Raw genomic sequence first — 18,471 nt, forward strand, 5'->3', positions numbered from 1 at the left:
CTTTCTTTATTTTTCTAATACAGGTATTATAATTATTGACACTAAATTATGAAGAAAAAAAAAGTGTGTGCAGGGCCAGTGAAAATATACAAGGGGCCAGTAAAACTCGGATCCACTGGCCCGGCGGGCCAGTAGGAAAAAAAGGTTATGTTGAACCCTGCAATAAGGCCGTATAACTGCCTCCTCTTTCAATGGAACCATTCAGAGGAAAAACAAAAATCAAACTGAGAAGTCTGGGGAAAGGAGAAATAAAGACTTGCTGCTGGAATTGTGTCAGATACCCTCTTTGTTTTACTACACTGCCACCACACACACGGCGCACAGTCACACACACACACACACACACACACACACACACACACACACACACACACACCCAAACACACACGCCCTTTGACCCTGTGCTCGTCTGCTAAATGCCGATTCTTCATGCGGAAAAGAGGACAGCAGTGTCACTTCTCATTAATCAGCCGATGGAGACGTCACTCAGTTTACTCTCTTCTCCTTTATTTTTATACATGTCCCCCCTTAAGGCCACATGAGGTTGTGTTCATGTCACACACTTTTCACTGCGTATGATGTCATAGTAAGGTCTTCATTGACCAAGATGTTGCTGACTGAAAAATCTAACTGAATGCTAATAAGGAGGAGACTTGATGGTTTAGAGCAGGGGTGACAAACTCATTTTGGTTCAAGGGCCACATACAGCCTCTCTGATCTTAAGTGGGCCAGACCAGTAAAATAATGGCAAAATAACGTACATATGTCAACTCCAAATCTTTAGCTTTGTTTTTCAGTAATATGCTTTATCATTCAGCCTACATATGTAACCTATATTATCACGGATCACAAGGGATCTCTGTACCCCCCCAGTAAATGTCTTAGTAAAGGTTGCTGCTGGCCATGGGAATAGGAGGTGCGGCGAAAATTTTGGGGATATTTTTTGACACAATCAATCATCAATATTAGCATGCTATTTAGCCACATATATTGGCCTATTTACAGCCCTCAGAAAACTGACAGCTCTTCTTAGATGCAAGTTCATCAATTCATGGCTTAAAATCCTGAGCTGTAGAACGTTCAGCAGACATTCCTAGCTGTAAGCCACGTAAGTTTCCTAACAGTTGGGAGCGTATGCGACGTGCGGATATGGCACAGGCTCCATGTGGCCTGCGGGCCTTGAGTTTGACACGTGTGGTTTAGAGTGTTAGAGATTTGAGCAGTATTCCTAGTTCATTCAATTGTTGCTGAAATCTCACATCTGTCAAAGGCCAATAAACTCTTGTCTGACTGCAAAGCAGTTAAAGTCAGCTAGGACTCCAAATAATAATTATTGTCATTATTGAATCATTTGCCGATAGAGAAAATGAGACGGAGAAAATCATGAAAAATGATTGATCACCTGCTTTAGGCCACTGGAGCACCCATAGTTATCAATAGATCGCACACTGCAGAAGTCTTATTGAACAAGGCACTAGGGATGGGCATTTTAAGAAATGTTATTGATCGATCATCGGGAAAATTAACGATCAATTATCGATTAACCGTTATCTTTTTACATAGGCTATTCAAAAATGCCAACAGAACATCCAAAATACAGCGTTTTTACCATAGACTGTATACAAGAGGTTTTTACTCAATTACATCTTTATCCCAAGATCTTCTAGGCAAACAACAATCTATTAAGACAAGGCAACTTTTTAAAATAAAATAATAATAAAATGCGGCGCTGGTTATAGCCTGAGGCTAAGAGCCAACAATGAGCCAATGCTACGATACCTTTAAAGTTTAAACTATGCGCCTCCTAAGATGCTGCCAAAGACTGCATAAGGGCACGGCACGTTTCTCTGAGTGGTAAAGGACCTAACGTTACTTCATCTAATCATCATCTAAAATGTGCAAATTAGTTCCCTGATGAAGGCGAAGTAGGAAAGCATAGACGCTAAAGTTAGCCGCTAATGCTAGCGGCGCTAACGTGACACGTTAAACAGGGTCGGATGTAGGCTTCAATGTACAAGTGGTACATCATTCGGTTTGTTTAAGTGTTGTACTTATACAATGCTTAATGAACTTAGTTATTTTCGGTTCTAAAGCTGAAGCTGTCTGATGCCAAACTTCGCCTCGACTTCTTCCTGTTTATGTTTTGACATCTACGGCAGCTTGCAGGCTGCTGCCTGAGCCTGTTCTGTTGTCTTCTACTACTAGTTAAGTATCTCCCCCTGCTGGTAGGAGGTTTAATTGCTGCCCATACAGTCTTTGGTGCTGTCACAGTGAAATTCATTGCTGTGCTGCCGGACTCACACTGCGCAACACAACGGCTATATGATCGATAACAATTTCACGTGATCGACAATATTCTTAACGATCAATGATCGATTAATTATGCCCATCCCTACAAGGCACCATGGCACCAACACTGCTTGGAAGGAAGCAGAGCCTCAGAGATCAATACATCCTGCTCAGTTATCAGTTGATATTTTCCTTCTCGTCTGAAGTCAGCCATGGCCTGGTTTTTCTTTTTCTTCAGTAAGCCTTGAGTGTTGCCAGGTCTCGTTCTTAGCCCTAAATACCTTTTTTGGCTCATTTCTGTGCCGGCACTGATTAAATAATCTGTTTTTTAGAGTGGTGCATGGAGGAATGCGCTTTAGGAATATTTGGATTGAGGCTTACCCCGTGCTTGAACCTTTCTGATCCGGTCACTGAAAGTTGTGAGATGGACTCTTAAAGTCTGTTGCCTGGCCTGAGGTCTTATTGGAGGACTGTCGAATGAGAGCGTGCGTCTGTTAATTTACATCAGTGGGCAGCAGCAGCAGCACAGTTTATATCTTGAGTTGAGAGCTGCTGCGTAGTGAGGAGAAGGAGTGTACGTTAAGGAGCTGAGTCGAAGCAGTTAACCCTGACATCTGACCCTCTTTGGAAGGAGGGAGTTGAACTACTGGCATCAATAATACATCACATGATAATCATTACTTGACTTTCCTACTCTTCGGCTCCCCGTGGATTTTGTAGATGATGAGAGCAGGTCTTCTCAGCCTGTAAGTAGTGTTTCTGTAAAAGTTAAGCTTCCGGAATAAAAACCCTGACTGACTCCCTCCTCCCAGCTGCTTGACACATCTCCTCTTGTCCCTTGCTGGAGGCTTCTCTTCCTGAAACCTCATCATCATTTAGCCTCATTAGTCTGTCACTGCTCTGATTCGGTTACAGGAAGAACCTTGAAAAAAACCGGCAGCCTAGGCTCCCACACACACACTCTCACACACGATACACACAGACAGTTATGTCGACACACTCCTGCCCCCGCTTCCTCATTAGTATCAGAAAAATTAACTGAAAATGTATGCGTACAGAGACCAAACCTTTCCATATCTTACTTTGAAAACACATAATGTGTAAAATTCTCTAAAAGGTTCAGTAAGCGAAATGGTACTTTTAGCTAACTTCCTGTCAGTGAATGCAGTGAGCAATCCCCTCCCTCGTCCCTACGTCACCACATTAATGCACTGCGGTCTTCAAGCAGTGAGTCATGTAGCATTATCGCAGATCCGTAAGTGCGATAAAACATGATTAAAACCATCAAAACAGACATTGGGATGGATTTTTACCTGCTCCGCCATTGTAGGCGCATAAACATTCACCCCTCTGAGGCACCCTTAGCTCAGTTGGTAGGGCGTCCCCCCGTGGGCCTCGGCCAGCAGCGTAACCGGTTCGATTCCAGCCCGCGGTCGTTCTCTGCATGTCACTCCCCTCTCTGCCCCATTTCAACTGTCTCTACACTATCAATAAAGCATAAAAATTCCCAAAAAATATCTTTAAAAAAATAAAAAAATAAATAAAAAAACATTCACCCCTCTGTCGTTCTCTGTGCGTGCACCGGCAGAGAGATCGCCTGTTTGTAGCGTATACTCTTCTGATTGGATATCAGGTTGTGGGATACCCGAAAAGTTTATTTGCCGATTACATACAGAGCGGGTGACTGAGAGACCTTTGTTAAGAAGCGCGCACACTATAAGTGATGATCACTGTATGAGTATAGAGCGATATAACACATAACTTAAATATATCTCTCACTTCACCTTTTAATAACAAAATAAGTTGAGCTTTTTAAACTAATTTTGCTGATTTAATACAACAATATAAAACATATTAGTCTAAATCCGGCAGCATTATCATTTTAAATACTCAAACAAGACTAAAAATAAAATTCAAACCAGAAAAATTTAAATACAAAATGACTGTATCCTTGCTAGCTGAGCCTCTGCTTTTGTGTGTGTATGTGTTTATGTGATTTATGTGAGATTATAGCAAAATACCATTGATTACCAACCCCTTAATCACAATCAGCTGTGTTATTTATTTATTTATTTATTTATTTATTTATTTATTTATTTATTTATTTATTTATTTGTAGCTGACCTCTAAATGCAATCTGATTACAGCTTTTAAGTTTATAAATGGTTGAGATATTTCTGGTTATTTCAGAAAATCTCTGCTGTCCAAATATCTACTTAGCAGTGGGATAGCTAATGTGTTGTTGCTGCCACACCCACAGAGTTATCTGCTGAGCGGCACTTGTTGAGTACTAAGGGGAAACACTGGCTTATCTTTGTTGTGCTAGACAGATTGAGTAGCTCATGTACTGTAGTTGAGTTGCCTTCAGAGCCGTCAGCTTCTTGACAGGTGAGCAAACATGAATCCGTCGTTATGACCAATCATAAAAGCACGTGTCACTGGTGCAGTACACTTGCAGGTGTGCTTGCCCAGCTGCCTCTTTACAAAGAGCATTTTATTTTATTTTATTATTTTTTTTAACATAATTTTGTTCGTATTGATCAATCATAGTAACGTGATAAGTGATTAAATATGCATAGTTCATTGTCTCTTTGTCAGGGATTTTAATATGTGTACTGTTTATTGTTTTGAACCACAATAGTAAAATAAAGACTTTTATTTCTACTCTAAACTAGTCTGATTCCTCCCAACTGAAGCACAAACACAGCAACAACTAAGTGGGTACCAGGCTGATGGCACACATCTATGGGTTGCATTGCATTCATTTTTAACAACTTTCATTTTGGGTTGCTTAACATTTGTTTTTCACAATATAAACAACATCAAGGTACTAACTTTAAATATATTTTAGTAAATCATGCACTACAATTGAAAATGGATTCACTTGTATTTTAGTAGTATGGTCGGTCGGTAGGCCTAATTAAGACATCTAAACAAAGTGATAAGATAAAGCTAATAAATTATGCATTGGGATGATAAATGATTCAAAATTACAACACAGGACTAAAACACACACAAAAAGAAATCCCAAGAGTACTGCCTAAATTGCCGTAGAAAAGAAGCACTGTTGAATAATTTAATTAATGTTGGACTAAATCTTCATTAGAAGTGCTGCAGTAGATGTGGAGCCCACTGCATATGTCTGTGTGTGACTGTGCGTGTGAGTGAGCGTTTTTTTTTCTTTTTTCCCGATGGTCTATGTGCGCGCCCTCGGGTTAATCAGTGTGGAGCAGCGGCCCGCTGTTCTCCCCTGAGATGTCTCTGTGGGAGCCGCAACAGCTGCGACAGTGTAAACCACCCCGAGGACCCGTCGTTTCTGCTGCACGCACGCACAGAAACACCCAGTCTTGCACAGAAACACACCCAGTCTCACTCGTGAGGCCAAGGGCAGTGCTAGGGGCTTGTAGCTTCCGCATTGTCTCTCTAATAATATTACCAATAACCATGATAATGATCATTTTAATAAACTTTATGTGTAGCACTTTTCAAAACAAAGTTACAAAGTGCCTTACAGGGCAGAATAATGAGTAAGGCCCCCTGATAAAATTTAATATTTGATTGAGATTTAAAAGAAGTTAGGGAGTTTGTTTGCAAACCTTGAATGGCTGGGTTCATAGGGCGTGAGTAGGGCCGAGATATAACTAGGAGTAAGCAAGGCCATGCAGGGATTTCAAAGTAAAAGTAAATTTGACCCCAAAATATCTCATAGGTTTGCTTTGTGAGCAGCCACCCAAGCATATAAGCTGTTGGGTGCTTTTGAACAATGTGAAGAAGGATAATAATCTTAACCCTTAGATAGCAGTTCATTCAAGACCAAGGTGATATGATAGCAAGGTGTCTCGGCCTTGAGTTGCAAATAAGTCTCCACACATGTAAGCCTCTCCAAGAATCTGCCCTCAGGCCTGAGTGTGGATCAAGGAACCGGTGAATACGATGTGTTCACGTGAACAGAAAGGGCTCGACCTGTCTCGTGTCTGATCCGACGTCACTGCACAGGAATGCTCCTGTCAGTTTCTTAGGCAGGATAAAACGGATAACACGCAGACCTGGCCCCCAGCCGCCACAACAGGTAGCTAGCCCACAGAATGTAGATGCTAATCGTGGCTCCAACATGGCCACCTGACAGGTGATATGCCCTGATGAGCCAGGAGGTAGGTGTGTGTGTGTGTGTGTGTGTGTGTGTGTGTGTGTGTGTGTGTGTGTGTGTGTGTGTGTGTGTGTGTGTGTGTGTGTGTGTGTGTGTGTGTGTGTGTGTGTGTGTGTGTGTGTGTGTGTGTGTGTGTGTGTGTGTGTGTGTGTGTGTGTGTGTGTGTGTGTGTGTTGAGAGAATGTCTAGGTGGGGATGAATTTTCCCTTTTGTATGTGATGTGTTCTCAACATGCAGGCCTCAGTGAACAGCACAGAGTTAAGATCTTTTTTCTCAGACGCTTATAAAGTCGTTAGTCAGGGCCTTTTGGGGCCTTAAACTATAAACTTCCAGTCATACATTGAAGTTTACCCTTTTAACTACTCTGCTAATCCACATACTTACTCTGTCACCAAATTCAAGCTCTGCAGATGTAATTGAAAATACTCTTCATACAGCTGGCTCTGGAGCAAGACATATGGCTGGTTAATTCACCATCGATAGTGAGATAAGACCACCATTTATAGAAAATGCAAGGAATTTGCCAGTCTGGATTATGCTATGGAAAAAAAAACAAGTAACAGATGCTGGGAATATGCTGTTGAGTACACTTCTTTTTTTTTAACTGCCCAAAGCTTTTTCATGTGTGTTTGAACAGCCCATTCTAACATGCTTTGATGATCGCATGGCACGTGGTTGCGAGTAGTGTGTGTCGAAAGGGAGCGAAGGGACATGGATTGGACAGACTGAATAAAACCACAGTGGGAGAGAGAACAGATCCGAGGACAGAATGGGTCATGCTTTGCAAAGAGAGACGGGAAATTAGAGAAAAATAAAAGAGCAAAGTTCAGTTATTTCAGTGAAGCGTGTGTCTGTGTGTGTGTGTGAGCCAGTGTGCTTTGCTGCAGTCTGCCGCAGCATTGGACTGCAAAGTGAACAGCTGATGGTCGTGTTATGTGGATCACTGCGTTGTGTCTTATTATTTACCGCTCCGCTCTCAGGTTGTGTGTCCTGATTGCCTGCGGCCGGCCGCCTACATCATACATCATACATCTTTCCCTTTTTTTTTTTTTTTTGCTGTTGCACCTTCCCGTTCCCATGGAAACCAGCACCAGCATAGCGATCAAACAGCTGCAGCAGCATTTCCAAGTGGTTTTGGTGAAAGGACCTCTGTGTATTGCATATGACTTCATTGCTGTATTTTCCTCTTATGTTGCCCAGAGTTAAAACACACAGCCAGTGGGCTCCACATTTTTTGTAATGGACAAATGACTGATTTTGAGTTTTTTAATCGTTTCCGCCTATGTTATGGACACTGATTGCAATATCATGTGTTTCTTAGCAAGTAAACATATGAGTCTTAATAAATAAAAGTTGTAACAATACACTTAAACATGGCGACAGTAAACATGGCGTTTGTTGACTTGTTTCAAGAAAATAATATTTTACTGCTCAATCAATGTGTATCAGAAAATCCAAACTGTGCACACTTTGCAAATTCATACTGAAATTGGAATATCAACAATCTTATTTTTAGTATACTAAATCCTCACTCAAAAGCCCCTTTTACACAGCCAGTGAAAGCCGGGAATATGCTGGAATTTCGGCCCTCCGCCCTGCTGTATAAATGCGACTGCTGCGGAACGAGGGAAGAAAGGTGCGAGTGATTGTTCCGGGGATTATACTACCTCGGGGGGTAGTAAGATTCCCGACACAATCAGTTCCGCCTCTCTGTTTAAATGCGACCAGCTTGTTGTTGCGGAACAGGGGGGCGTTTGACGTTCCATAGCCTACGTTCTAAACATGCGACCATGTTAGCAGTTGAAGGACGTGTGTTTAACATTAACCACGGCGGCCTGATGTCCCGTAAAAATCACCAAATAAAAGGAACGGCGTATAATCTAGCTGGTCATAAGGTCCGCTGCTCAATCCAAACCCCCACGCTTCATTTTGCAGAGTGTATGAGTCTATTTCTGCCCAGGGGAAGTTGTACAATGGGAAAGCTAGGCTCTTGCTAGGCTGCGACCAGATCGCCACCGCTATTATTATCCTAAGTCTGAGCGTATATCCACACTTTATTTCTGTCTACAGTAACATGTCTTCACACACTGTGTGTATGTGTATGTGTGTGTCTGATTGGCAGATCGCTGCCCTTACAAAGAGACTCGCTCACAGCCAACCTGTCACACAAACACACACAGACACAGACACAGAGGTGAAGCAGTGAGCAGCGGATTGATTTTTGTCAGTTCGGTTAACAGTCCCAGAGATGTTGGACTCAGCGCGTCGCGAGATCAACCGGCACATCGTGGGGACAGTAAAATACGGCCCTCTTACTGCAAGCTCCAGCACTTCTGCTCTCAATTCACCGGCCAGTGTTGTTGTAAAGCAGCTGACCGGCGCGGCGCTAAATGTTTACGTCACAAGCACCTCTTTCATTCCGGAACGCTGTGTAAAAGGGGCTACTGATGCGCCAGCAGGCCGGCGTTGCTTGGTTCTGTGTAAATAACACAGGAGCAAGCAAAGCCGGCATATTGGAGTGATGTTGTTCCGTCAATATGCCGCAATCTCTGTGTAAAAGGGGCTATAGTGAAAAGCTATACTGATTGACCATGCAGGCCGACTCAGCTTTATTATACAGATATACTTTAAGACTGAGGGGCACTTTACACGGTGAAAACGTGAGTTTTCCCGTTTTTGGTTTAAAAAAAAAAAACCCGTTCAGACACAATTTATCTGACATCTTCACCCGTACACAAAGTTTTCAGAGGAAACGGGCCGAAATCGCTGAAGTAGCAGCCATGCCAAGCCAATAGTCAGCGGTGACACAGCCTAGTAGATAGCTCTTCCGGTACAATTTGATGCATAAAACCTTACTGTAACCGAAAATTAATGCCACTAACGTTCATAAAGCGGTTGGTGTAAGCTTGGGGTTACAAATATTGTAAAAGACAAGCTTTCTGTCCTCTTATTTCACCGCATTGAACTCGGAAAAACAGCAGACTTGCTGATAGTGAAGGGGCTTCGTGAGCGGATATTTTCCTGTTAGGCGTACTTCAAAATAAAAGTCAACTCACGTGTGTCCAGCGAAATGCTATGAATGTTTAGCCAGTGAAATGCTTTTACTGTGAAGCCGTAGCCTTAATGCTCCTTTTGTTGAACAGTAGCCTAACTTAACCGCTGCACGCTGATAGTGTTTTTTTAATGTAGAGCCGTGTCCCTGGCATATAGAAGTGACACACGTTTATTTAGCTAGAAAAACAGGCAGAGCACAACTCTTTCCCTATTTGCTTGTAGGAGCGATTGGTGGTACGATAACAAATGCATCAGCAACAGCACAACGTCCATGAGCACAACGAATACAGCTCGGTGATCCGCCATTGTTGTTGTTGTTTTCCAACTGGCGCACGTGGACCTACAAAGACGGCGCATGCCTATTTATATCCAAACGCAATGCGCATGTGTGAGGGTGGAGCCGTGACGTCAGCGTTATCAGGGGAAATGGTTTCGGTGTTTACAGGAAACCAAAACCGTTAAGTTTTCCAAAAAATCCTCCCTCGGAGGTGATCTCAAAAATCTGCGGTTCATGCCTGCGTTTGCGTTTGCGTTTGCTGTTTTCCTGTAAATGATATAGTGCAACCGCAGAAATTTTTCTGCGTATGCACCGTTTTGCGTGGCCGTGTAAAGTGCCCCTAAGAGCACTCTTTCTGGTTACATTGTACTTTTCCACTGGTTTTCCCTCATGCCACACTCCCTCTCCATCCTGATTTATTCTTAATGAAGATCTCCACAGCAGGAAGCTTCACAGCCACGTGTCATTCCCTTCTCCACTCACAGAGGAAAGAAACAAAGCAACGGCCCTTTTTCTTTCTTTCCTAACCTCACCATTGCCCCATTTCTATTCAAATAAGACGGGGTGGCAAGAATTATGGGGGAAGAACGAGGTGCATGAAAGGGATGAAAGTGTGGCGGCCCCCACCTCCCAGTGTCGGAGTGTGAATGGGGCTGCCCACCCCTCTCTGCAGGGGGTTTCCTCCCTCTCCTGCAGCATGTGTGCTCATAGTACACAACAGACTGTGCAAGTCTAGTTGGAGTTTCAATTGAAAGGTTTGTACATGGTGACAGTAGACTGCATAAATGCTCTAACTGTACAAATCTTCACGATCAAACGATTGATGAGTGGATATTCAAAATAGAGCTGCAAATAACCATCTTTTTTTAAATTGTTCAATAAAAAAAGATCACATTTCATATTCACAAACTGGGTCCATGAAGTGTTTTCCGTGTTGCTTGAAAAACTGCTTTTACAATTTATCGATTACATAAATAGCTGCCAATTAGGTTTATCTCCATCAATTAAAGGCCTACTTCACCGGTTTGAATATGAAGGTGTATTGAATTCTGAGATCCTATGTAGTATAAATGTGCAAAAAAAAAAAAAAATCGGTTCATCCTAGCCTGAGAAAAGGCAGAAAGAGTGTTTTTTTTAACCCTATATTTCTCTTTCTCGTGACATCACAGAAAGAGAAATATAGGGTTAAAAAAAACGTACTTTGTAAATATTACTGTGATGTCACAGTAAAATACATCACAGTAATATTTACAAAGTAAGTTTTTTTTTAACCCTATATTTCTCTTTCTGTGATGTCACGAGAAAGAGAAATATAGGGTTAAAAAAAACACTCTTTCTGCCTTTTCTCAGGCTAGGATGAACCGATTTCAATTTTTTTCGCACATTTATACTACATAGGATCTCAGAATTCAATACACCTTCATATTCAAACCAGTGAAGTAGGCCTTTAAGCAGTAAATGAACTACTTTTCCCATGCTCTCATTTAAATACTTTTTTTTTTTTTTTTTAAGATATTTTTTGGGCATTTTTATGCTTTATTGATAGTGCAGAGAGACAGAGGTGAAATGGGCCAGAGAGGGGAGTGACATGCAGAGGACGACTGCGGACGGGAATCGAACCCGGGTCTGCTGCTGGGCCCGGCCGGGGGGGGGGGGGGAGACGCCCTACCAACTGAGCTAAGGGCGCCCCCTTCATTTAAATACCTTTTAATAAATCTGATTTATTTCTGCTGATGTTGACATCTGTTATTATTTATAAATACACTGGCAAGATCGCAGTAGTACATCAAGTTCTTTGACATTTAATTTAACTTTGGTTGAAAGTTTGGATTTTACTGCTCCATATCACAACATACTTAATCTGAGAGCTAAAGACATCAAACTTTTAGGAATCAACTTCAACTTGAGAAGGCTAAATTCTGGAGGAGTACTAACGCAGCATTTGCTCAGTCTGAAATATTCATGCTTCAGTCTTGAGACAGTAATCCCATTTTAATGGCAACATAGAGCAGATGATGGTGAAGCCACAGACACGCCTGCAGACACATATTATCCACTCTCTTTTTATCCTGTCAGCGGTGGTTGCACTTCTACTGTAATGAGACGTGTTCTCTGAAATGCCCCTGGCAAAAGGAGTTTATTTATTTATAGAATTATTTATGTTGAACTCATAGTAGTTCCACTGACCTGAGAAGATATACTGTATGCACTGCACATCCACACAGGGAGTGAGCCAACTGTGTTCTGGCTGTGTTGCACTAACGTCTGTCTGGCAGGATTGTGAGCCACAGAGACTGACTCCATGACTAAATATAAAGCCAACTTTACCAGAGTCTTTTCCACCATGGATGTGTGTGGATGTCTGCTCCAAATAAATGTTCACTCATGCTTAGATGTGGTGTTTGTGGGAGGCTGCAGAGGTCGTTTGTCTTCATGCCGGTGTCCAGGAATCCTCTGTCTGACAAGACCATTACTGGGACAATAGTATACACTTTGCTGATAGAAGAAAATTATTGAAAGAACTGCTGTAGATTTTTTGTTCAGCCACATCTAGTACTCCAGAAATGGCAGCAAAAATCCAGATACTAAACCTTGTAAGCTGAGCCTGTGTCACAGAGGTGATGATTCAACTGTGTTTTTTGTGTGACTGGGGTTTACCAGGTATGTCGGTACGAGTCCCTCCACTCCCGTTGTAGAGCCTCTGACCACCTTACCAATGTCATTTGTGGCTGTGACTCATAATTCTTATAATGCCAAAATGTGTGTCAAAACAACCGTGCCTATTATTTTTCTAGTAAAAGCCCACTCCCTCGGTAGCATTTCCACGAGCCAACTCTCAAGAGAAGCAGCAATTTTGTTTGCAAACTTGACTTCGAAAACATTTGTCATCCCACTTAGGCTTTATTCCATGAGCTGACGTTTTGGCAACAGTGTGCCTTCTTCGGAGCTTAGAGGGAAAAGCTTGACAACTTTGTATTTATAGCTGCCGGCAAGTGACAGGGGTAACCGGACATTCAAAATCTGTATACAAAATATACTCTATTCTGATTGTTTCAATACCTTTTCCTGTCACATGCTGTTAGTTCACATTCAACTTGATTCAATTAAATGTCTTGTGCATGTAAACAATTTAGTTTTCCTGAGGCGTTTCACATGTTTGTGTGTACGTTGTAGACTGATAGATTTCCCTAAAGCGTCCCTGTAATCGTGACGATGGCTGCAGACAGCGCCTCACACATAAGTTGCCGTCCAATCACATTGAGGCTGAAGATGAGCAAACTCTGTCTGCCATGGCTCGGAAGTTTTCACTTAAGAGTTTAATTTCATTTTCAGGGCAGTAGAGTGAAGCCTGAGCCTTAAATCCATGCTGACGCTGCTGACTGTAACTGCAGATGCTTTGCTATGGGAAAGTAGACACTCACTCACACCATCACTGACCCCTGCCCTCCCCCTCAGCTAAAGACAGTGTTATTATGCTTGCCGTGGCAGGGTAAGTGGACCTTGATTGATCAATATTGATTAGAACTGTATTTGTCAGACAGTAATGGGCCTCCCCCTCAGGACATCAATGTCTACCCTCCCCCCCCTGGCCCCACTTCACCCATCTCCAAATGTCCCACTTGTATTTGAAGAGCCTTCCCCCCTACGTGAGGCCCCTTGACCTCTAACCAAAGTACTCTTCACTTAGTTTGCGCTCTTCCTCTGTATTTCCATCCAACATCAGAGCACATGCTTTTGTGTAAATCCATCAGCTCTTTCTGGTTCAGTAATTGAGATAATAATTAAGACATATTTTTTTTTGCTGAGGCAAAATGCCACAAGGACCTACATGACGTGATGTATTGTTACTCTGTTTGTGTGCAAGCCAGCCTGTGTATGCAAACGTGTTTACAGCACAGATGAGTTGCAGTAAAACCGCCTGGGGCATCTTTGTTCAGACTCCTCAACAAACAATAGGTGCGCGCGCGTGCGTGCGCAATGACATGGAGAGCATGGAAATGATTACAGCTGCTCAGTTACTATCACCACACGCAGATTATGCAAAAGACAAAGGGTTAAAATATCACCATGGGAAATGTGTTCAGATTAACATAAACAATCTAATTTACTGTTTGTGAAAAGTGAAAGTTGTTTTAATAACTGTACAACAAATGTGCTGTAAATGTGGGATTTAACAAGATGTCAATTCTTTCCCATTTTTCCCTACAGAGTGAAATAGTGAGCTTTCCCCTCCTGCACCGTGACGTGAAACCTCACCACGCCCTCTCCACCTGCACACGGCACAGCTGAAGGCAGAGCAAGGTGCGTTATCTTACTTCCTGTACTCTGCTCAGGTGTGATTATGATCTGATACATTTATCTGAACTAAAATCAAATGTTTGTTTTGGGACGGACTGTGTCATCCACTTTTCATGAATTGTCTTGAAACTTTTATTGTAAGAATTTCTCTTTAATCACTGTAATCGGTTGCTGTGTTAATTTGCCATTGACAGTTATTCGTCTAAATTAGTATTTTAGTGTGGTTAATTTAATATGTTGTGTGTTCAGTCTTTAATCAAGTAAAACATTTTTCTGTCTTTGTCTTGATAGATGTGTTTTTCGTTATTCTGCTTCAGTTAAACATATAGAACGTAACTGACTTCACATGCAGGATGTTTGGTTAAAGAAAAGTGAGACTTGTGATAAAAGGCTAATTGACTTGATGACCTGCTCTGTTGTTTTGTAGATAAAGCACTTCCTCATCGGCATTTTGTACTGATAATGAAAATCAGGTCAACTGTTGTATTCTCTTTTCCATGAATGAGAGCTGCACTAACGGCCTCTGTCACAACACAACTTCCAGCATAACAGGATCTCCCACAATGTAATGCTGATTTAAATACTAGTTTACCTGTATTTTTCTGCAGACTCTTCCAGGTTGTTTTCTTGGGCTTTTTGTTATCAGATGCCTTTTTTATGATTTATAAAACTATTGTTTTTTTTTGCTTCAGGAAGCAGTTTGTCTTGTTTCTGAACTCTCTGTCTGTACTAATGTTATCTTTATCTCTTGTGTCAACAAGGGTGCTGGAAATAGCAGAGATACTTTCCTTTATATTTTTTCTTTTAAGTCTTTCATTTCTGTAGTTTTTAAATATGTATACAGTATATTTTATTTTTTGTAGTATCTTTGGCCATATTTTGATGTTAGGGATGGAATATTCAACGTAGAAAAACTACCTAAAGCCTCTGAAAACCTGGTCTAAAATAGAGTACGGTGTCTCAATAAGCTTTTATAAAAATCTGATGAAAAGAAGTATTCATAATCATTAAAAAGCTCTTTGACTGTTGATAGACCCTTTGACAGGACTGTGTTGGCATGGCCGTATCAACTAGTTTCCATGGCAACAGTCATTGTTTTTAAAGAACGCTCGGGCAGAGAACTGCCGTGATTGGTTCAAAATACTCATTGTGTCATAAGAACAAGAGCATAGCTCGCCTCATCTCAACCGAATTTCTGTAAAGTTCATCAAACTTAGATGACAATATTTTTCATTTGGATTGTAATACAGTATGCCTTACTCTTATAAGATGCTTACTATCAAGCACATAAAGCGTAAAATTACATTGAAGGATTTTGTGGATTTTGCAGGGGCTTCAGTGATATTAGTTTAATTAATATTGGTAAAGCAGCAATTTAATGAAGTATCTTATCTTATCAGGTATTTCATTAATTAGCCAAACCACTCACATCTGTCCTGTTACTGTATCCTTAAACTGTATCTTAATCATCATCATTCATATCTACAAATTTGGTTGCAATTCATTTTCAATCTTTTCATATATAAAGCATTAGAAAACAGGGCCATAGATCCCAGGGAGACCTTACCAAATGTTTTGTGTTCCAAAACCCGAAAATATTCTATCGAAATAGAAATATGGAAGAATATTTTACAATGAACCTGCAGATAGAAACAAAGACAGTGGATTATTATCTTCATTAGATTCAGTTTCATATTAAACTGTTTATTTCTTTATGGTTAAAAGGCCTTGAGCAATACCCTGAATCCCATCCAGCTACTACAATATTGACCTATGACCTCGTCAAGAAAATGTCAGAAAATTCCCTTCTTTTTGGGGGCAAACCAGAGAGATAGAAACGTTTCATACAAGCTTTGCAGCATGAGAATATTAAGTTTCGATCTCCCCTCTGATTCTTCTTTCCATTTCAGTCTCAACTCAAACAATGTTGAAGGTGAATGGAGATAATGAAGATAATTCATTATTTTTATGAGCGCCTTTCATAACACTCCAGTTAAAAATATATAAATAAATAAAATGAAAGAAAAAGAAACATATCCATGAGTATGTTAGAGAGTGGAGTTCCATGGGAGAGGCAAGTCGGAATAGGTGTGTTTTGAGGGACTTTTTAAAAGGTTGGGGGAGAGACGTGTTCTGCAGCCCGTGATCCTAAATGCATCTTGCTCTTTTTTTCATCCCCCTTTCTCCTCATCTTCATTCTCGTCGTCCTCTGGATGTCTCGGTGTCATGGGACGGCCGATTGACGGACAGACAGGCAGATGGAAGTGACACTCACGACATCAGCGCGATTCAGCAAAACAATGTAGAGGCAAATCAGTGGAGACAATGACAGTGGGGTCGGGAGAGACTTGAGGAGGGAGACTGCAGGAAAGTTAGTCTAAAAGGAAAGGCAGGGCGACGGGCTTAGCACAGCTCCACACTGAAAAGGGAGAGATGTCGCCTCCAGATAAGCCGAACAGACTTACAGGCCCAATAATAGACCGCAGTCGACTGTGTATTTCCTTCCAGCCGAATGTCCTGATATGTCAATGTTGTTTTCAGTCTTTCCTGTAGAAGTTTGGTAGTTGATGGAGAGGGTCTGGGAAGAGTGTATCTGGGATTCCAGTTGACCTAGCAACACGCAACAATTTTATATATTTATCGTGGTGCGTGAGTCGGGACCATTTGTGTGGTCACAAAGATGACTATTTTATTTGATTATTTGTCCAGCTATAGAGAAAGTTTTGCTGCTGTAGGGAAATACAACTCTGTTCTCTTAGAGCTTGATTGGAGTGAATTGTCTGGCTGGAAGCAGAGGCCTATAGCTCATTTTGTCCTGGCATGACATCAGATTTGTATATCAAATCTGTTGTAGCATCAGGGAAAGCAGGCTGCTACAACAGTCACACCAGCACTCATCCTGTAACTTCTCTTGACACCTCTGCCTCTTCCTTTTGAATGCACCAAGGTTTCAGCAATGCACTTATTTCTTTTATGTCCAGAATCTTGCATAGACCTGCTACTTAAAAAAAGAAGAAGCTGCTTTTAGTCTTTTTGGGGTTCACAATAATGGAGTTGTAAGTCTTCATAAACACATTTGAAGCCGTTAACCTCTCTTAATGCTAAGCATCAAATGATATCTTTATATTTTCTATCAGGTCTATCTTGATATTTCATATGCTACATCTACACTGAAAAAGTTAACGATCATTGCAATAATTCCTCCTGTCTACTCTCTACTGGCTCTTTATAACATCCCTTTATGTTGCAAATACACTGTAAGAAAAGGGGATGTATATTTTTTGTTATCTTAGCTTAGACCAATTTGTTTTAATATGTTGAGCCTTATAATTGACTTGTAGTATTAAAGGTGTGTGGCCTGGCAAGGCCTGTCTGACGCCTTCTCATTTAATTTGCATTGTTTTGGTCTCAAGTTGATAAGTTTGACTGGAGTCCAACTCTCAACTCTGTAGCACCGCTTTTTATTTTGTTTGGCAGATGAAACAGAAACAAGCCTTTGTGTTTCCAATAGGACACACCTTACAAACGGCACCACATGATATTCATAAATAACTTCCCTGTGGGTTTTAAATTAATAATTTCAGATGGATCTAACTTCTGTAAGTTTTTCCTTCTGAATGAGTTGAGGTCCTTCAGCCTGAGTTTAGGGTCAATGCAGACCCCGATTGCATCTTCACCTCATGGCATGAAAGCTGGATCTGCCTTGGCTGCTAGATCTGTATTGCGTTGTGTTACAGTGTCGTGCCCTGCTCTGCTCCTGTCTGCCATCTGCCAGTCATATGTACCGCCATCTGTTATTGCAACCAGCCCATAATCTCTGGCATCGTTTGCTTAATTCAACACTGACAGTGAGTGGTGCTGATGTTTTATGTCAATGTCGTTTTTTTTTATTCTTCTGTGATTTTTATAAACCTATTCTAAAACAACCACAAGCTGCCCTTTTATTGTTTGGGAGGTTTTTATAGAAGCTTTTTGTCTTTACACATACATCTTTTCATTTGACTTTTGCATGCTGTTTCACATCCCAGATATAATTAGACCACTTTCTGTTTTGGCAACGGCAAGAATGACACATACGGCAGGTCTTTCTCTCCTCCATTCTTAACCCTTTTACATTTGTGACAAGCGTTTAGTTTGCACCGCTGCACTGATCTCAGGTCTGCCCCATACTGGTATGGCAATTCCAGCGAGCCGCACCATCAGCGGGCACCTCCTCCATACAGCATACACTCATTCCTCTGGAAGCTGTGTTCCTCTGCAAACTCTGTCATTACTACCATCTAACCAGTGTAATTACCAGCCTCTCTGTGTGTTTGTGGCGCACGGGACAATCCTGCATCATGCAGCATGTCGGAGCGGGCGTGGAGGGAGGGAGAGAGAGAGAGAGAGAATGATCATGAATGAG

General features: G+C 41.5%; 1 protein-coding gene across 2 annotated transcripts in view; it reads left to right on the top strand.

Annotated features, from left to right (window-relative positions):
- sipa1l3 (signal-induced proliferation-associated 1 like 3) overlaps window positions 1-18,471 on the top strand; it is a 74,471-nt gene that overhangs the window by 25,796 nt on the left and 30,204 nt on the right. For both annotated transcript variants that reach the window (XM_080024922.1, XM_080024923.1), the window contains exon 2: window positions 13,977-14,069. The gene's annotated coding sequence lies outside the window, so the exon portion shown is untranslated. The remainder of the gene's footprint in view (window positions 1-13,976; window positions 14,070-18,471) is intronic.

The sequence above is a fragment of the Ammodytes marinus genome (assembly GCF_949987685.1).
Source record: "Ammodytes marinus genome assembly, chromosome: 3".
Classification (NCBI taxonomy): Eukaryota; Metazoa; Chordata; class Actinopteri; order Uranoscopiformes; family Ammodytidae; genus Ammodytes; species Ammodytes marinus.